Raw genomic sequence first — 20103 nt, 5'->3', positions numbered from 1 at the left:
GTCGCAAACAATCGTCGGCAACGGAAGCGGGGGAGGACGTTAATTTTTCCATCCGGGAGTTTAATTCAACGACACCTGTCCATATTAGCCCAATAACTATCGAACACCGGGCGGGATTACAACGAATATTTCGCGGCCCGGACGTATATTCGACGCGACGATGGCGGGAGCGCGCGCGCGGCAGCGAACAAGCGAATAATTCTCCTTTAATTTTACAACGAAAATAAACCGCGTAAATAACTGTCTTCGCGTGAAATACTTTCAACGGTGTTGGCGCGCGCGGGCGGCGTGTAATAAGGCCGGCATAGCCGCGGGCCGGTTTTATACGCGGCGAATGCAGATTATATCTGAAAGCGGAAACGTTCACGCGCACAAATTGATATAAACTTTATTCCATTATTTCGCCGGCCCGGGAAATCTATATTATCGCGAAAAATCGCCGGGGAATTTTTACGATCGCCGCTGCGCTGGATTACGCGTCCGCCGCCGCTGCCGCCGCCGTCGCCGTCGATGCATCGATACGCCGTTTTAATTCACGATAATTTTGTAACCGCCGTTAATTAATAAAGTAACGTGCGCTCGTATCGCTGAATCCGCTTCCGTGCGATTCACGCGAACGACCGGAGCCGGGACGCATGGACGGTTCCCTGAACCGAGAACGAGAGAATAAAGTGTTGAAGGGAGCCGAACCGCCGCGGTCGGGAAGTTCGCATTATATCTCGCGAAAATAACTCGTTAAAAATTTCCCTCCGCCAGTCGACGCATTGTCCGTTTTAATTATATAACTGTTGCCCGAAGGAGCATCCGAGACCCACCGGCAACACTCGAGTCGGTCAACGAAATATCGGCGAGCTTCTGAAACGGGAGAATGGCGGGAAAAGAGAGAGAGAGAGAGAGAGAGAGAGAGAGAGAGAGAGAGAGAGAGGAAGATAGAGGGGGGGGGACGCAAGAATAATGCTGGATCCACGTAATCTCGCGCCACTTCATTGTCGAGAGGCGACGGAAGAAACAAGCTCAGCGTTTCCTCAATGAAAAAGATACTTCTCGAGGGCGATTCATGCATCTTGCATTTTCGCGAGGTCCAAGGGAATTAATGACGCCGCCGCGGGGTTTGGACAATCTTGTTGACTCTTCTTTCTCCGACGAGGGTCGAATTCGCTCCCAAGTCGGAGATCTTATAGCCTATCGGCGCACCTCAGAAATTTGTCGATCGGTTCTCGAACGGTCGCCATTGTGTTCCCCGTTCGTTTTTTTTCCTTTTTCCTTCTTTTTTTTTTTAATCGGTTTTCCGTGTTATCCTTTGAAAGACCATTATTCTCTTCCATTCAACCAATTCTTCTCCGGTTCGATTCAATGTCGGCTCGACGACGCACCCTCTCTGTCCCGCGCCGATCCGCTCCAATCCGCGCCACGTTTTCGCACGCGTTCCCCCCTCGTTCTCGGTCGCCTGCTCGCGAGCACCGTGTACGCACGCATACATATGCATATTTTTCGATTACAAAATGTCCGATTCTTTCGAATGGAAATCACCGCGCGAGCTGCGCGTCGAGCACCCGCCTTTCAGAGACGAAAAATACACATATACATACATATACACGTATCCGTGTACAGGGCGTTTCATAATACGCGCGACCCACTTCGGGAGCTGATTGTACGCCTGGAAACAATGAAAGAAAGTCATTTAAATACGTGTCCTATCTGTCTTCGTTTACGAGATATTCTGAATTTTACGAACGATGCGAACTATCTGATAACAAAGAAATTAAATATCTTTTACTGAAATAGTGCTGAAATATAACGAAATTGGATAGAGCTAGGCTTCCGACAAATTCGAGAAATAGTAGTCGGGGTTGGCCCAGTAGTAACCAGTAATGAAGGTGGCCATTTTGAGCATCTTCTGCAAGAGATAATTAAATGGTGTCCACGTAAAGTCCTTCATTGCATGTAGCTAAGACTGTTGAGGAGATTTAAAATCGAAAACTCAGCCACCTACCTGTACCCGTTGCAACGTACCAACCGCGTTAGAGCATCTACTTCTATTCTATCCTATTCAATTTAATCAAATACATACAGGAGTCAAAATTGTCTACTTGGATAGCATAATAGATCATATGGTCGCCAAAGAAATCAAGAGGTTGAGGCGCCTCTGTAAAACCTGATTTAAAAACCCGTGGAATTGCACATGTTTTAGAAGAACCTCGAATGTCCGACATTAAACACTGTACTTCGAACTTTGAGCTTATGGACCTTGAGCTTTCGAGTCTTTTCTGAGCTCGCGCGCCTTGGGCTTTTGAGCTTTGAGCTTTTTAAGCGCATGAGACTTGAGCTTTTTTAGCTTTGAGCTTTCGAGCTTTTGAGCTTTAAATCGTAAACATGTAGAATATTTACAATCGTGGTTTTATAAATACATGGATGTGAACACCATTTAAAACGGAATAACTTTTCTAAAATCGGTTGAGATGGTAAAAAAGGGCTAATTTGCTCGTCAAATATTCTTCTAATCGTCCAGCGAATTTTCCATCGTCCCAGAAAAATGAAAATCGTCTGGTCCAATATTAAAAAAGTTATTCCATTTTAAAACAGAGAATTCACTGTATGTCATGAACGAAGGCAAACAGGACATGAGTTTGTGACTTCTTTTCATTGATCTTAGTCGTACAATCAGCTGCCAAAGTGGGTTCCGCGGATTATAAAACACCCTGTACATATATATATATTGGAGACGATCAAACGTAATATTTTTCGTTCGATGATGTCGCGTTATTTATCGCCTTCAATTTAAACGTAAAAATATGTCGGCATATTTCACCTGCTTCGGAAGTTTAATCGCGGCGATACAATTCGCGAGCGCGCGCGAACGAAGCGTGATTTATCTCGCTTTCCTTTATTTTTTCGCGTTTCTCCCACTCTGTCTCACTCTCTCTCTCTCTCTCTCTCTCTCTCTCTCCCTCTCTCTCTCTTGCAAAGCCTCTCCTCCGCAACGGCAAAGAATTCATTTGGTTTTGAATGTCCGTGCACGGTCCGGGGTCTTTTTAATCCGCTCCTGCGGCCGAAGCGACGCGTTGCGACGCAGACCGGCGAATCCTTCCGGCTGGGAACGAAAATGACGCGCGGAACGAGCGAAATAACGAATCCCGATTCAATATCAGCCTCTATTTACGCATCAGTCCGATATTATCCGCCGGGGACCGTGTATTTTTCATGTAGAAATGTTTTAACGTATCAATGACTCGCTGATCGCTTTGATAACGAAGGAATTGCGCGCCGCGCCGGTTTAACAACCCGGGCTGCCTACGTATTTTGTTTACGCAGCTAATTAATGGACGTGCCCGATGATCGTTACCGTGCTGAATCTTTTATTCCAGCGGATCCTGCACCGCGGCCGGCACGCCAGGTGCAGCAACCTTCGCTGCACCAGGTGAGGAAAATATCACGTTGCACCACGTGGCAACCGCGACGATTTCTGTTACATAAAACCCGGTATCTGGCCGGCGATCCGACGGAGGAGCGAATCAACTGTTTTCATTATTTTTTTTCTTTTTTATGATTCGGTTATTAATTACCGATACATCGTGAACGGAATTATTCAATAAGGTTTTACGAAATTTCCGTAATCGAAATATCGAACTTCGTTCGGTCCAGCCGCAGCATGACTGCGCTGTCAGATGAAATACCTTCGCGAAATACTATCTGCTGGGTGAACAGCTGACCGAAATTAATATTTAAGCTATCTACATTTTAATTGTGCCGGTATACATATTCCGGAATTAACGTTTCGATTTAAGTTTTTAATGAGATGCATAGTTCGCGGACGAAATAAAATGGAACTCCGAAGAATATTATTCAGCTTACGCATTTATGTAACACTCGTAGAAAAACGTTTCGACGGATCTCTGGTATTTTTGATTCATCGATGTGTCTTTAACGATAACAGCAGGAGATACTATACTATAGTATACCAAAGGAATAAATCGTTTGTTTTATTACTCGATAAAATATCTACCTTTTAATGTTCTAAAAATAGTGCAACTATTTATGTAGACTTAGATACTTTGTTTTCGTGCCGATAGATTTCCGGTGGACTTTTAGTTGCGATTTCCAAGATATAAAAATGTAATAACAGTGATATTAGTATCGTATTACTGATATAATTATATTATATTAATTACAGTAATTACTATTATAATACTGATATATACAGTATATGCTTCAACGCTGAACATACCGAGCATTAAAAATCACTAAGCTGTGTTACTTCATAAAAATGATAAAATTGCATTTATTTCGACTTTTCGCCAGTGTTATTATACTGTATACTCGAATTCGGAATTCCGTTCAACCATTTTCTATAAAAGAGCCTTTACAAGTTCAGCAAGTTTAAAATAGAAAATGTGAAACCGGTCATTAGCGTTAACGAAGAAGATCGAAACATGTTCCATAGAATTCCATAATGTCATTAACTGTAAAAGAAAAGATCAGGAACCAGTCATTTCGACTGGTTCTACCGTTATTCAATTATTCCTTATCCTTACCAAGAATCCGGTTACACCCTCGTGGATAGTCGGAATTCCCAAATCCGTGACTCACGTCGATTTTCTAAGGTCGCTTCTCCGAAAGGGAACAATCCTGACGCGTCGCTCGAATACGCGATCGCGCGTCGCGTAACGCGCGATAGGAAATTATGCAACCGAGCGCCTAATTAGGTGCCCGTGAAACAGAGACATTTACCCGAGAGCCCGACCTTACAGCCGACACGGTTGGTAGCACAGCGACATTGCGAGAAGCCTTTGCGTTGTGCAACTTGTTGATCCCGGACATCGATTCTGCTAATTTTTCCAGTTGTCGGCGCCTCGACTACCCGGAGCACCGGCCTTCCACGCTTTCTCCCTAAATTCCAACGTTGTCTGCGAGACGGGATCGTGGAAAAAAAAGAAGAAGAGGAAACTGTTTAATCCAGTTCTCGCGCTAAATATACGTTTCCAGTTTAACCGCATCGTCCACGCAACGTGGCACCAAGCCAGATGATCTCTGAAAATTACGTCAAACATGGAGGTCACCTGCCGGCGCAACATACACAGGCCCGGCCAGAAAGGTCGGCCCGGGAATTGCACGGTTCGTTAAGGGATTTTAATAAAAGAAGTTCGCGGAGTACGTGTAAATTGGGCTCCTGTAAAACCTGGCTGGATTTGGTTTACCATTTTAAAATCTGGGACGACGAAATTCTAACGGGGCACTTCTAAATAAATTCCTCGAAAAGTCCCGGCCGCGTATCGTTCGCCCGATGTAATCCTTAATTAGCACGGGATCCGAGATTTTTCGTTCGAGTTACAAGATTTTGATTCCGGAACGAATTCAGGTCACCCTGCGGATTTTCTCCAATTATCGCGAAGTCACCTGGCGGAATCGCGGCGGTACGGATTTAATCGAATCGCGGCGGTCTGGCATTATATCTGGTGTCATATGGTCCGAAATCTCTGCAGATCTTTAATCCGTCCGGCGTCTAGCTCGTGGCACTTGCTACTTACGATACATGGACGACTCGAAAGCCGATTAGTGTAAGTCCACTATCCTTGAAATTCAGATATGTAAGGATTTCGTTAAATTCTCTATAAAAAGGTAACAACGCGGCTATTGATGCAGAGCATAATTTTTATTATAACTGAATAGAAAAAAGTAATTAATATTAATGTTAAGATTATGTCAAAGTTATCCAATTTATTTATTTATTTTTTATTGTTCGTATAAATTCTTTTATTTAGTCATACCGTGGTTAATATAAGTGCTGCTATCTCACGTTTGTTTATGAAGAAATCGAATATATTAATTTATCGACAGAAAGATCTAAAGATGCGTTTGCCCTGCGCAACTAATTTTCAAAGAAAAATGGACTTACACTGATTGGCAAAGCTCTGATCACTAATGTTTTCGAGCCTACCGAATTTGTTTTCATGATTTGTCTTCTGATAAATAAGCGTGTCCTATGTTCTATCGATTGATTAACGTTTAAACTAAAATTTTCTGAAATTTCGAAATACGGCGTTTTATAATACAACAACGGATATATCTATTTGTTCAACTTTGCGTCAAACGTAATGGCATTTTAGGAACAATTTTCTTCGTTATTTCGACGAAATACTAATCCAGCCGAATATCATGCGAAAGCAGTTCGACAGTGAACGTATCTTGTCACCGCACGAAGAAGCAACAGCAACCGTACGCAATTTCGTATATAACAACGTATCCGCAAAATATTTCGGCATTTCCTGGATAAAGGCGCCGAAGATTGGATGCTGAGAAACGCTAAAAATTTGAAATTTCTTTCACCTAGATCCGGTGTTTATCTCGCCGCGCGGCGAGCCCCGGATAACCCGATCCCAAGATTCCACGTAGACGGGAGCTCGTCGTCGAAAATTCCGGAGCGAGATTCGCCCCCCGATAGAGCGGCCGTCGAGTCAAAAAGTTTTTGGTAACTTATCGCGGCGTCAACCGGTGATTTAGTAAAGCCGCATTGTGCGCCGGGAGTCGAGACTAATCGCGCCGTATACGTTACAACGTTAGGTGCGCGATTGCGTGCCGGTTTTCGGGGAAATTTTCGAGCAACCCATTTTTTCCGACGCCGAATCTAAAAAGCGAAACAAAGCGCGCGATGAAAAAAAAACAAGAAAAAAGAAGAAAAAAGAACGAAAGAAGGTCGCCGCGCGGAAGCCGTGTATCGCGAGCATTTATCATCTTCGCGCTACGATTTTACGCGCTTGCTCGCCGGCCGCGCGGCATTAAAGTATTTTCGCGCGTGCAAATCGCCGGGGGGTGAATCGCCGAGACTGCGGGCGAACAGAGCATCAACGCGTTGATGGCCGCTGTCGCATTGACGGCCCGTGACGCCCGGACTACAATGGCGGACACGCATAATGCGAGCGGACTTGCGGCGCGTTCCTGCGCGCACAATGAGAGCAAAAATAACGGGCGGCGTTTCGGGCTTAATACGGCCCATAAATGCCGCCTGTATTTGCATAAACGCGGAGCATCGTTGTCGGATTAAAATTCCGAAGGGACGTCGCCGATCGATCGATCGATCCCGGATCGCTGCGGATCCGTGCCGCCAACGTGCCCGCTCGGTTCGCCTCGCACGACCGAGCAACAACTGGCTCCTTTCAAGGCAGACGTTTTAAAAATTGAACACGAACCGGCCAGACGCGTTTATTGATTCATCTCTTGGTCCGCCGGCTGCTGTTCGACCGCGATACGTCCGCTATCGGCAGCCGGATTACGCGAGACGCAGTTTCCGCTCGAGATTACGGATGCATACGCAGCCCGGACTCGAAACGTTTCGGAACGGTTTGGCTCGATCGGTCGCCTGGATCGTTTCTCGGTCACCAGGCTGCTCCGAGCAGAATCGTTGATGGAAATATTTCGTTCGGCGCAAGTAGGGCTATCGTGTTTTTTCATTTACGGCGGGGCTCTCCGGTGCAACACTGGGTTCTATGAATTTTTTTCCAGGGAAATATTGATAATGCAGAAGCGAAGATTTTTGGGATGCATAGCTGCGTTTTTGAGCTTCGAGAAAATGATTTTTTCTTAACTATCTGTTGGTTTAATTATTGGATAGCGTACGATCATCTTAAGAATAGATTCTCGTGTGACAAGTATACAAATTGCGGAGGTTTGTGAATTTTTTCTCTGAGAATTCGTGATGCTATGAGAATGAAGCTTTTTCAGACGTATAAATGCGTTCTTCAGCTGTCAGAAAATATTTTTTTTAAGTTGCATTTGTTCATTGATGAACTGTTCATCGAAAATTAGTCGTTTGTTAGTCATTTGACATTGAGACTCGGAAGAGGTAGAGAGAATAGTAAACTGAGCGAGTGTAAAGTAGAAATTAAACCTGTATTAATTTATAATGAATAAGAGTTTTTAATGAATCATTTTTTAACGAATAATGTTAATTAAACGACCTCGCTCGTACTCGAAGAACGATACTTGTTCGCGTCCTCTAAAAAAAGAGCTTGCGAAAGAGTAAACCTGGGTAACAGATTATATGGTACAGAGAGTGAATATCAACAAGAGCTCTTCAATTAATTCTTTAAATCAGACTTTTTAGAGTCGCGGACGAAGGTAAAAGTTGCAGTTGCCGCAATTCAGTTTTTCCGTTTTCACTGAACAGCTTTGATCTCCGTTTCCAAAAGTGTATCAAAGAGACCTCCGCAAACGACACTCTGAAAACCAAAAATCTACTTTCTACGAACTTACACCTTACACCTTACCTACTCAAGATTAGCTAAAACAGTTATCGTTTAATATCATTAACAACCCCCGCGATCCGAGCTAGCAATCGCGTATCGGCGCATAAAATCATTTCCATGTACCATGAACTGTATCGGAACCGACATAAAAACGCGATTAAAATTCGATAAAATCTGCTGTCCGCTCTGAAAGCGTTCGCGCGGCTCGCCTGTTCGGACGGTGTTCCTCGAAAGGCAAGGTTTCAAGACAGTCAATATTTTCCGGCGATCCGCGAAATGGAGCAGCCAATACCGTGGCATTTTTATTAAATCCTCTGCCCCCGAAATCTCGCATCGAGGCGGAAAGGTGGCACAGGTTCGGACAGGTTCGCCCCGGTGTTATTATTTTATCTCCAACAAACCGAAGCTCCCGGTTAAAAGGAAATAAGTCTGGTGCCCGTTGTTCGCGGCGAAACAATGTTAATTCTGACAAACAGTCCGGGACGGGCGCGACCCGCGGAACGAGCTGATAAAACACGAGCGGAACGCGGGTTCGTTCGGCGCCGTCTTGGGCAAGCTGAATCAATAATGAATCGCGATAAATATTTCACGGTAACGAGGAGGATGGGACCGGACACTTTCGTATCGTATTCGGCCGGACAGCCTAGCCGGTTCTCCGGTTGCAGTCGCAGTTGCAGTTGCAGTGCGCCGACCGATAACGTTCCTCGCGAGCCTGTCCCGGTGCACCGCTCGCAGGAACGGCACACCTCGGGACTATAACGAGACAGCGGCTCGAGTTTATACATCGGTGGTGCCATCCATTGACATGTAGTCTCATTACGCGTTTCTGCTTGGATAGTTTGCAAGAGTTAGCGTTACCAGCCGTGCAAGCAATGCCGGCGAAGTTTCCGTATAATAGAGTTACGAGATTTCTACATTTAAAGTCGCCCGGGGACCCGGCCGCGGCACACTTCGAACAACACAGCGAACGAGCTGCTCTAATTAACCGCGAAGACAACGGGATTTATTTCGACTCGATTTCCTTCATCGACGAGCCCATCCCCTGTTTCCCGGTCTTCTCAAACGCCGCGGTTATTGAACGAATAAACTCGGACTGCGTGCGTGCGAACGCGGAAGTTCGTTTCCCGCGGCCGTTCCCGCAACCCCCGGTTGCAACTTTCCAAAAATAATCGCGCGCCACGGATTCTACCATTTTTGGTTCCCGTTCGAATCCTTGATTTCTATAGGTCTCGCAGATCGCCGATATCTATGTTAGCTTTGCACCGAAAGTTCGTTTCGTTTTCGATTAATGCACGGCCCGAACTTGGATCCGGTTTTTAAGCTGGCGAACAACGCTGTTAGCACCAGATTTATGGAGTACAGAAGCAGCTATTTTATATTAGCTTATAAAAGTAATGATAAGGCATTTATTTCGATTTTGAACAAGTGTCATTGTAATATTTGCCGTAAGTAACATATAAATTAATTACATATAAATAATAAATAACATTAATAACATATAAATAATAAATAACATTAATAACATATAAATAATAAATAACTCATAAATGAATCTTTACGATATGAATAATCGTAAATTAAAAAATTAGTGTGCCGTCATTTCGACGGGTTCTGTAAATCTTGTGTTAACTATCAATTCTGACAGAAAATAGTCGATCAGGGTCGTAAACATAGTTGAGTGAACTAGAAACATAGCGGCATAAGGTTACGCTTCCTAAAAAGTATAATGTATTCACGTCGAAATGTTAAAAATACAAATGAAATAAATTATAAAGTTGACATAAATTAACTTGACTCTAAATTATATTGACAATAAATTTGATCGTTAAACGATAGATATATTAGTAAATACTCCTCGTTTCTCACGATACTGGACGATTACTGGACGAATACTTTATAATATTACTGGACGATTACTGGACGAATAAAAGAGCTTTTAGTAATGAAGCTAATGCTTTTGTATATAATCCAATAATCAATTTTCCGGTGGCAGTTTTAATTTCTATAGTGAATCAACAAATCAGTAATGTAATCTAGTCATTCCTTTTAGGATTGTTGGTAGGTGAAATGTTAACAACAAAGAGTTCTAAGAGTAATTAGATAAAAGCAAACGTATGAAATACGAATTAATAATATGAATTATTAAATTGGAACATGAATGAATGGTAATTGGATTCATGGTTTAAACGGTGGCCAGATTTCGCGGAATTCGCAACGGAATTGTGTTTAAAAATAATTTATGATAAAAAATTACGCGCATTGAAACCGTAAGCCAATGCGAAGGGCAAAATGTTGAAAGTGGTTGTATCAATAAATTAATTTCAAATCTCGTTCAACAAGTGCACCGAGCTCGCAATAATAGAGCCTTACGAGAAAGTGGGCCCATTGTTCCTTTTATTTTCATTTTAACCGGCACTCCAGCGATCTCGGCTCTCGTAATCCCTTAACAAAGGAAGTATATCCGAACATAATTATAATTTCAGTAATCTGTAAAATCTGAATTCCATCTCTGAATTAAACAAGGACAATTCAGTGAATTAGCTCGACTTCCCTTCAACCGAAGAGGTAACAAAGGGTAGATCTATTCTTCGCGAGAATCGTTCTACGAACCAGGAATGTGTATTCAAAAATACCGCATAATCAAGCACATAACTTTAATACACTTATGAGGAACGTACTCGCAAATATAAAACGTCGAGAAAATGTATCGAAGCTTTAGCAAGGTTTCGTTTCTTCCCGGTTTCCCGTATTTCCGGCGATCTAATCGCGGTCCTGGCTTTAAAGCGCGGTGCCAGCGATATTAGCATTTATATGCGGCGGTGGTTAAAAATTAATGCAGATAAGAAAATAGAATCGGATTCGTTGCCCGAATGCGGTTCCCAGACGATAGCATCTCGGGTAGCTCAAGCACAGAAGCACAAGTATCCCGTAGGCAAATTTTCAAATCCGAACGACACGGACTATGACAATTCGCCGATGCCGCTGGCTCGCTGCCAAATTGTTTTGCGGTCGTTTATGCGCGTCTAGTTTGAGCGAGCTACTTTTTTTCGACGGCGGGGGAGCTCGTGGGCGTCAAACTACCGCGATAAAAAAAAAGCGATAAATAAAAATGAAAAATCACTGTAACGCCGAACAAAGCAGAAACGACAATTCGGGTCCTCGTCACCGGTCAGCGACAGAAAAATGCAGTTCGAACACAACGCTGGCCAGAAAGTAATCAATCCAACGCGTTAACAAGATCGTTGCGGTAGAGGCATCTGAACCGCCATGGTCTAAATTCACCCGAAAACGCGAATATAACGAGCGAATTTTCGAAAAGGCCATGCTCGAACGCGGCGCGCTATGGGACAGAAAGCTGATTTCCGATTGAAATCACATGTACAGTGGTACGGAGAAGTATTCGAACACCTTTTAAAACGATACTACTGTTTTAGAACTGGGCTAAACGACTTGAATATTTTTCAAATGACAAATGGACTACTCTATACTGATCAATAATTAAAATGCTTTTCTTTTAATTATGCATTAATCTCGCCTTTAATTGGAGCGACGGAAAAAGATCAAAGACTCTCGTTTCCTTAACCTTTTTATTTGTATTTTTTAAATTTTCGTTACAGGCTCGGATAAAAAGAAAGAGTTTAAAAACGACAGCTGTTTATCTTCTTCCGTCACTCCAAGCAAAATTAATCAATGTATTTCAGTCATTGTCTAGTAGACTAGTCCTTCTATTATCTAAAAAGAAATTCAGGAACATCTAAACGAGTTAAAAAAAAAAAGAGCGGCGCCCGTGAACATTCACACGCCGCTATAATAAAAGATACGTTCGCCATATTTGCAGAAACGATAAAGTTGTTTTCAGTTCGGAGTCGCTATCTGTGCGAATAATTGAAAGAGCCGCGCGTTGCTCGTGTTATTAATGAGTTCTTTTCGCCGCGCTCGCCAAATATTGACGGTAGATTTACCGTAAATAAACGCGCTTATTTTCAAACCGATAACGCGGCGCGCGGTACGCTCGCATAAGTGATTACTTACTGTAAACCGTGCGGGCCAGCTGTTTGAATGTCGTGCAATAATCCAGAAATCCGATGGAAAATTCGTTTCATGACGGTGAAACGGTAAATGAAGCGATCACGGGCGTTCCTTGCGGTGATGATAGCGCCGGCAGTTACAGTTCGCCGACGAGCGGCCTGACGTTCGGCTCTGTTGCGAAGATCGTCGGGACGAAAGTTTTCGGGTTAGTTAAACTTCTTCCAATAATAATGCTAATGACGCGAGCTGCGGCAGGATCCGAGCGCACCAACAGTTCAACTCTGCAGACCGCTGCGCTGCGGCGGCACTTTTCGACGTGGAATGCGAGCACCGCGATCGCGCCGCCCAACCACTCAGCCGGTTAATTTTCTCGTTCTCTATTTCATAAATAAACAAAGACAGTCCCATTCGTATCCGGCCTCGCGCCGTCCGGCTAATTGCCGCATTAATAGTAGATCGCTCCATAAGTCGCGCCGTTTTTTGACGCTCGTTTGAACCCTTACGGCGGGGGTGCTGCCAAATGCGCACCCACTGGCCACCGAAATCGCGCCCCGTGAATTAGTTATTTATTATGTGCGACATACCGCGGTATATGCGTGCAGTTGTCGACGAATACCGGGCGATCTGTATCTGGTCGCACAATTGGACAGAGGTGGCGATTCCGCGTGCAAAAATGAGACCGAAACGCGAAATGATGTCTTTTGATTTTTTCGAGGCTCCGTTTTTGAGAAAAATTATAGTTTGAGAAATAATGCTGTTTGAATAGGAACCAAGTGGCGCGTCTGGACATGACATACCAATCCTACTTCTTGACATACTACTACAAGTCACGCGAACTTCGCGCACCTTCCGGCTCATTTTTCTCGAAAACGCAGCATTAAATGAAGAAATGTTATTCGATTTTCTTCACTTGTTTTTGCAGGTAGAACCTTTCCAACAAGTCTTTTAAAACGGAACGACTTTCTTAACGCTTTAGCTGCCACGTCAGCCATTCCGTCGCTGACGGAATTACTTGTTTTTGATTTGAAAATTAATTTTTACGCTAATGCATTATTTCTTCCGAATTTCGTTAGGATACGCGGAACGTGAAAACGTTGAATAAAGCAGTTTATGTAGTACAACTTTAATTTTCATTCGATTAAACGAAATGCTTGAATAAAATGAAATTTTTGAGGTTGTCGAAGTGGCAGTCGAAGTGTTCAAATTGGTACAAACGATTTGAATATTTTTTGAGATGGTAGAAGGACTAGTGTTTGCTGGACAATGCGTACAAAATTTTTGGAAAAATTGCGATCGGGTGGAATGACGAAAAAAGATTTAGAATTCGCACGTATAACTTTCTTTATCTGAGCATGTAGCGAAAATTTAAGCAATACGTTTTTTGCTGAAAATTTTGTCGAAATCGGTTAATGTTGCTATTAGCTGCAAAACAATTGAAGATGGTCAAACCTGCAGTTTTTCACGACTCCAATAAAATTTCTCCAATAAAAAAGTTATATAAACACGACATCTTTTTTCATTTGTTTTGCCATTCCCTCCAATTGCTATTTTCGCAAAAATTTGTTTATACATTGCCTAATAAACTGGCCTCATGAATGAATTTGAATCTGAAATTCAACACCGATTTTAAAAAAGCTTTCCCCTTTTAAAAGCTGTCCAAGTATATTTTTTCACGACTGCATACAGCGTCTACAATGTGTTGCTTTTATAATACTACTGTTCTTTTAATCATGTTATCTTCTGATCTACGAATTTAATCAAAAATATTACGACTAGACTGCGGATTTTTGTGCAAAACAAGAATTGTTTAAGTTAATGTAAGAAATCTTCGAAAAGTTCGATAAAAACGTGTTACTTCTTCTTTCAGTCATATTAATGAATTGAACACATAATAGAAAGACATCCTCAAGTTTCCAGTGTCCTCACAGTTCCTCATTCTAGTCCAATTACGAAAAAAATGCATACGTTGAGATACTAACAGAATTTACAAACGGAATTAACAAATGTACTTTTCGAGTGATTGGAATCGTCAAAAGAGTGTACGCATATTTATTAAGCTTTTACTTTTGCAATTGAAACAGAACATTTCGTGCACGACGATATCAATACTATCGAAGTAGCATTCACGTAGCATTTTTTCACCGAGAGCAGGGAGATCAGCTAGATTCCTATCAGATCAGTTTCATTTCACAGGAATTTATATCTACGAAAAACGATCGAGCCATCGGTTGCGAACAAAACAAGCTGTCCGAAAATGACAGAAATCATTAAATGGCTTGCATCGTATCTATAAAACAAAAAAAAAAGGAGTGCTGAACAAATTACGTGACGGAAAAAGACACGACTCGCGGACCATTTCGCCGTGAACCGAGTCCAAACACGAAAATTAATCGAATCGAAGGCGAGCCGCGCTGTAATCCGCTGTCAATACAAACCCCGTCGATGCTAAATAAATTTCCATATTTGCCGTCTGAAAAACACGATTAAAAACCGAGGTTTGCTCTCGGCGCGGGCAAAATAAACGAGGAACTTTTAATATCTTGCCCAAACAGGGACAAAATTTCATCTCGCCGGGCAACGGTTACTAAAAACAAGCCGGCCCGTCGGACGCGCTCGACCGATAGAAATTTAATTTGCCCAATCAGATACTCTCCGGCCGCTCGACGATCTTGAGGGCTGCATTAGCCCCGGGACCCGAATAAAACAGCTAGGGAAACCGTAGAAGACGTTTCTGAAAAACCAATCTGAAAAATTCAGAGCTCGCATTAAAGCTAAACGAAAAATTATGAAAAACGGTCTGCGGCGGAGGGTCGGCTCACAGCTTGAGCTTGGGCTCGCGCCCGCGCTCGCGCGCGCGCGCGCGCACGTTAATGATAGCATAAATAATAAACACCGCAATCATAATTACGGAAGGAAACGGCTGGGCACTGTGGAGAAATCGTCAAGAGCCCGGGCTGGTCGGTGGTATCGTAACCAGCGGGGATGGTTGCGCAACCGTGGTCCGACGCTGGAGGTACACAGGGAAAAACAACACCGAGAGCGAGAGAGAAAAAGGGTAGATGTGTGTGTGTGTGTGTGTGTGTGTGTGTGTGTGTGTGTGTGTGTGTGTGTGAGTGTGTCTGAGAGAGCGAGAAGAAGGGTGAGAGGGATGACGGGCGAGAGGAATCGACGCGTGTAGCATCGGTGGTCGGGCATCTGCCGCATATGGAGCAGACCGGAGCCACGTGACGCTCCGAAACGAAAAAAAGAGACGGTGGAAACCAAAAACGAGCAGCACCGAAGAAAAAAATAGCCGGGAGGGGGGTGGAGGGAAAAACGAATCACGTCCGATACAGCGAGTCACTTCGATACGTCCGGGCGAAGCGGCGAAAGAAATCAGGGACTTCCGTGTCACTGCCGGAGCCGCTCAACTCGCGCGTGAAATCCGCTAATTAGACCGTGTCGGCTTGTCTAGAGTCACGCGCGCGAATAGAGGATTTATAAACTCGTTACAACTCACTTTCCTGGGCGACGAGAGCGAGAGCGAGAGAGAGAGAGAGAGAGAACTTGTGACAGAGAGAGAGAGAGAGAGAGAGAGAGAGAGAGAGAGAGAGAGAGAGAGAGAAAGAGAACTTGCGAGAGAGAGAGAGAGAGAGCGAGAGAGAGAGAGAGAGAGAACTTGCGAGAGAGACAGAGAGGGGGAATCAGGAAGCCCAGATTTATCGAATTGGAGGGAGCCTCGTCGTCGACGCTCGAAGCTGACGCTCGGAGCTTACGGCCAAGCTGAGAGGTTATGACGCACTACGCGGGTGATGAACATCCGGTGGATACGTTCGATCCCGCATCACACCGGCGGCGACGAGACGCTGCGACCGCGGAAGATTGCACCCGAATTTCGACAATGCTCGCGGCGGCGTTGATCATCGAGCAACGCTGAGAAATACGTCCTCGCAACCCGCGTACCGACCAAATGGAACCATGACTGTAGCCCAATTTCTATTCTTTGCCGTGCTCCTCCGTGTTTCCCGTCTCCAGGCAACCGACGGCCGCGCCGAGAGCGTCGCTACAGCGTCGCTCAAAGCGCGGGGCCCACCCCCGCAGTCGCCGAAACGGGCGGAAGGCGTCGCGACGCGACGCGGCGTGGCACCGTGCGACGCGACGCGCCAGCTCTATGGAAATTACCGACGCCGCAGCTGCTGATTTTCTTCTCGCTTCTCTAACAGCGAAAGCCGCTTAAAAAGGATTACATTACCGCTCGTTACCATTAGCACGCTTGTCTACTTTTAAACTGTCGCGGTTTTTCGATGGCCGGCCGTCTAATTAAGTCGCGATACAACGACGCTGGCTGGCTGCTCCTGGGGACAGAGAATTTACCCTTCGACAGTGTTGGCCGGCGGAGGTATTTCACGGGAACTGTAAGGATGAGTTTGGAACGTTAGTTATATGCCGTGCTCGCGTTAGTTCGCTCGACACAATTAAGCCTTTGATGTAGATTTCACGTGTAGACTGAGATATTTGAACGAATGAAATAAGATTAAATGGAAAGTGATCTGGCAAATATTAATGTTATTCGTACCTTCGACATCGAATTTAAATCTGATGTAAAAAACTGGGAACGATACTCTCGACCAAGACGCACAAAAAACTTCGACGCTAATACCGAAACTCTTTGAAACTAATATCAAGATTCTTTGACTGTGATTTTAAAATTCCACGACTCTAATATCAAAATTGTTTGGCTTTAATAAGCCTCTCAAAAGTAGCTACATCAAAAATACTAGTTTGATACTTCATTCACTCTTTTAAGATGTACATCTCATATCCAGAAAGAATTCGAAAAATGTGCAGCATCTAAATAAAGAAAATTAAAAAGAATTGCTACTATTAGGTATAATAGTATAATTTAATAATATAAGGTGTGTAGTATAATTTAATAATAGTGTAATTTAATAATACTATTAGGTGTAGTGAGAGATATCAGGTTAATAACGAAGATTTTATATGTAATCTGCTAAATATTCGAGTTATTTATGTCTTCTAAATCGAAACAAAATTTGGTTCTTCAATTATCGAAATTTAGAGAGTCTATAAAGTTATTTAAAATTAAACTAAAAGACTAAAATTAAATATTTCGTCTATAAAGCCACGTAAGAAACGAAGATTGTCTCTCGTCCTATTTAGAAAAATTATTAAACATGAATTAGCATTAATCGACGTAGCTGTAAATGAAATCGCAGTGTAAGGGGTAAATTTATTATTTCAAATAATTATTATTACTTCTGCTATATAGATTACAAAAATAAAATTATTTTTCATGCTCGCAAAGATATTATTTCGAACAGTTATTCCTGAAAAGTTCGAAACAATATTAGCTCTGATTTATCATGCAAACAAATATCAGCTCAATTTATTATTCTTGTTTAGATACAGTAAATAAATATTATCAAATATTCTTGTATATAAAACAGAAAAATTAAATGGTTCCTAATAATATTACCTGATATTTTTGAACAAAAAATGATTTCATTAACTCGATCTTCGATATTTATATTTCGTACGTGCTCTGTCATTCGTTTCAAAGTTGTTTGGTATTTGTTGATACGGATGTTAGGCGGCTTGTTGTGTCTGGAGGAGAGGCACGTAGCCGCCATTGAGACAACGTCGCTGCTAGTAGGATCTATTGATCTGCATTATTTGTATGCAGGGAACGAAATGTAAATATCGCGTAATAAAATTGCCACTTACTTTGTAGAGGCCGAAGCTTTATGCTTTCCGTACGTATGTTGTGGCTGCCCGTATCTTTATGTAACACGAAAATGTTTTTATCAATTACAACGGACCGGAGGTGGAGACGAACGTGTCGCCTCTATTATATCACCGTGTAACAGCGTTCTTGCCGAATGCATTTCAGTCATTTCTATTAAAAACGTATACAATTTGAATCCAATGCTATTCCCAGACCGACTTCGTAAATAAATTTTTACTGAAACGAATCCGCTTCAACTCGAATTTGCAGGATCAAGAAATATTACAGATTGGTTACTATATTAAGTTGTAACTTTCTAGTTTCACTTTGATTAACAGAATTACTTTAATTTTATGGAATTTCTGGATTGCCGACCTTCTATCGATTATCAAGCGATTACCAAATAAAGAACGAATTCAAACTGCACGAACAATAATTAAAAATAATAACGCGTCACAGAGTCAAAGCAGAGTTAAGCGCAACGTTGTTACTAAACATACGACTACGATTCGATCGTATTGCAAATTGCAGTCATCGTTGCGGAGCATAAACCCCTATCCCTGTAATCAGTTTTCTATTATTGATGTTTGAGTGCGTAAATCATTGTAAACGTTGAATAAATAATCTGTATCGCGGTCGGGCCGCGCAGCGTGCCCGGTCACTGAATTATGAAAATATGGAAATTAAAATTGTATTCCTCGCGGCGGAGGTGTTATTGTTCGCAGTAACGCGTGAAATGTTTTCTTTGTTGAAATTTGTATTGTGCTACATTTTGCTGGTTAGGAGACGCCGTAAATGCATAAATATTCGCGGCATAGTCGCAATGGTGCGAGGCAACAAACGCGGCACAAAGTATGTAATTTTCATGAAATATCACATTTTCTTCGCGCGCGGGGCAGGTGTCTCTGGTACACATGAGCGGAAGTGAGAGAGAGAGAGGGAGAGAGAGAGAGAGAGAGAGAGAGAGAGAGAGAGAGAGAGAGAGAGAGAGAGAGCAGTCCGTGGCACGATTGTAACGAGGTGGTTATACCCTGCGATAAGTTGCGGACGTTCGCCGTGAGTTTCGGGAGAATAGCGCATAATTGCGTGAAGAAATTAATGGTCGCGTCCGAGCGGGGGCCGCGTGCACGCGCGTGTGCGATCAATTAGTCAATGTTCGTCGCCGGGACTCGCCGCGACGCCGTGATGAAAAGAACTGTCAATGGTGACGTATCGGCAAGCGACAGATTGTTGAACAAATGCGGGAACAATTGGACAAAGCATTGTTCCAACGGCGATTGAAAAATGTTCCGGCGGGGGAAAATGAAAAATTCCGCGGTCTAAGCGTGCAAACGCGAATACGAAATGTTCTCCATCGGAATGAATCGTTGTCGAGAACAGGCGATCGCGAAATATCGAAGAAAAACGCCTTCGATATACCTTGGAACGGTGAAAACAATTTGCGCGCGGCTCCTCGGATTTTCGAGTTTTACTCTACACGGTGAACAAGAGAGCAATTGCGCTACGCGGTCCCCGCGTTGCATTTCCATACCTCTATCTTCTGATACTTTGACCTCAAAGGAGGCTGTTATGCATGCATTGCCGTCTACAAATCACTTCTCTATTGTTGCGCGAGGATTATGGAGATTGGCAGCCATTTGTTTCCGAGTCAACGATCGGTTAGCAGAATTAAAACCGAAGAATAGCTCGGCCAATTAATCATGCTCAACCGGTCTCTATTGTGCGAACGCCAGGCTTACATTATTGCGTTAATCATTTAACCGAGAAGACAAAAACGAACCGTGTATTACAAACGCAGAAGAAAACCGCTGACCTTTTGCGAAAACTTCTGCTCCGGTGTCGGCAAAATGGCTTCCGGTCGAATCAATCTTGCTAAATCCGCGCCTTGAGGCTGCCCGCGCTCTGTTAACATCTTCCTCGAGGTCGCCGGTCAAGCGAAGACCGTGAACGAGACACGCGCCGTATTAGCTCCGTCTAGAAACGACTTCCACGATTTGATGTAACGCGGCAAATTGCGTTATTAAACCCGCTTAATAAAATCAATCGTGTCGGTCGGCGTATGAAAATTCAGCGGTTTACGTACCTTGTTTCAGCGACGCCCGCGTGTTC

Source organism: Megalopta genalis, chromosome 12 (genome assembly GCF_051020955.1).
Source record: "Megalopta genalis isolate 19385.01 chromosome 12, iyMegGena1_principal, whole genome shotgun sequence".
Lineage (NCBI taxonomy): Eukaryota > Metazoa > Arthropoda > Insecta > Hymenoptera > Halictidae > Megalopta > Megalopta genalis.
This window is presented reverse-complemented; position numbering follows the sequence as displayed.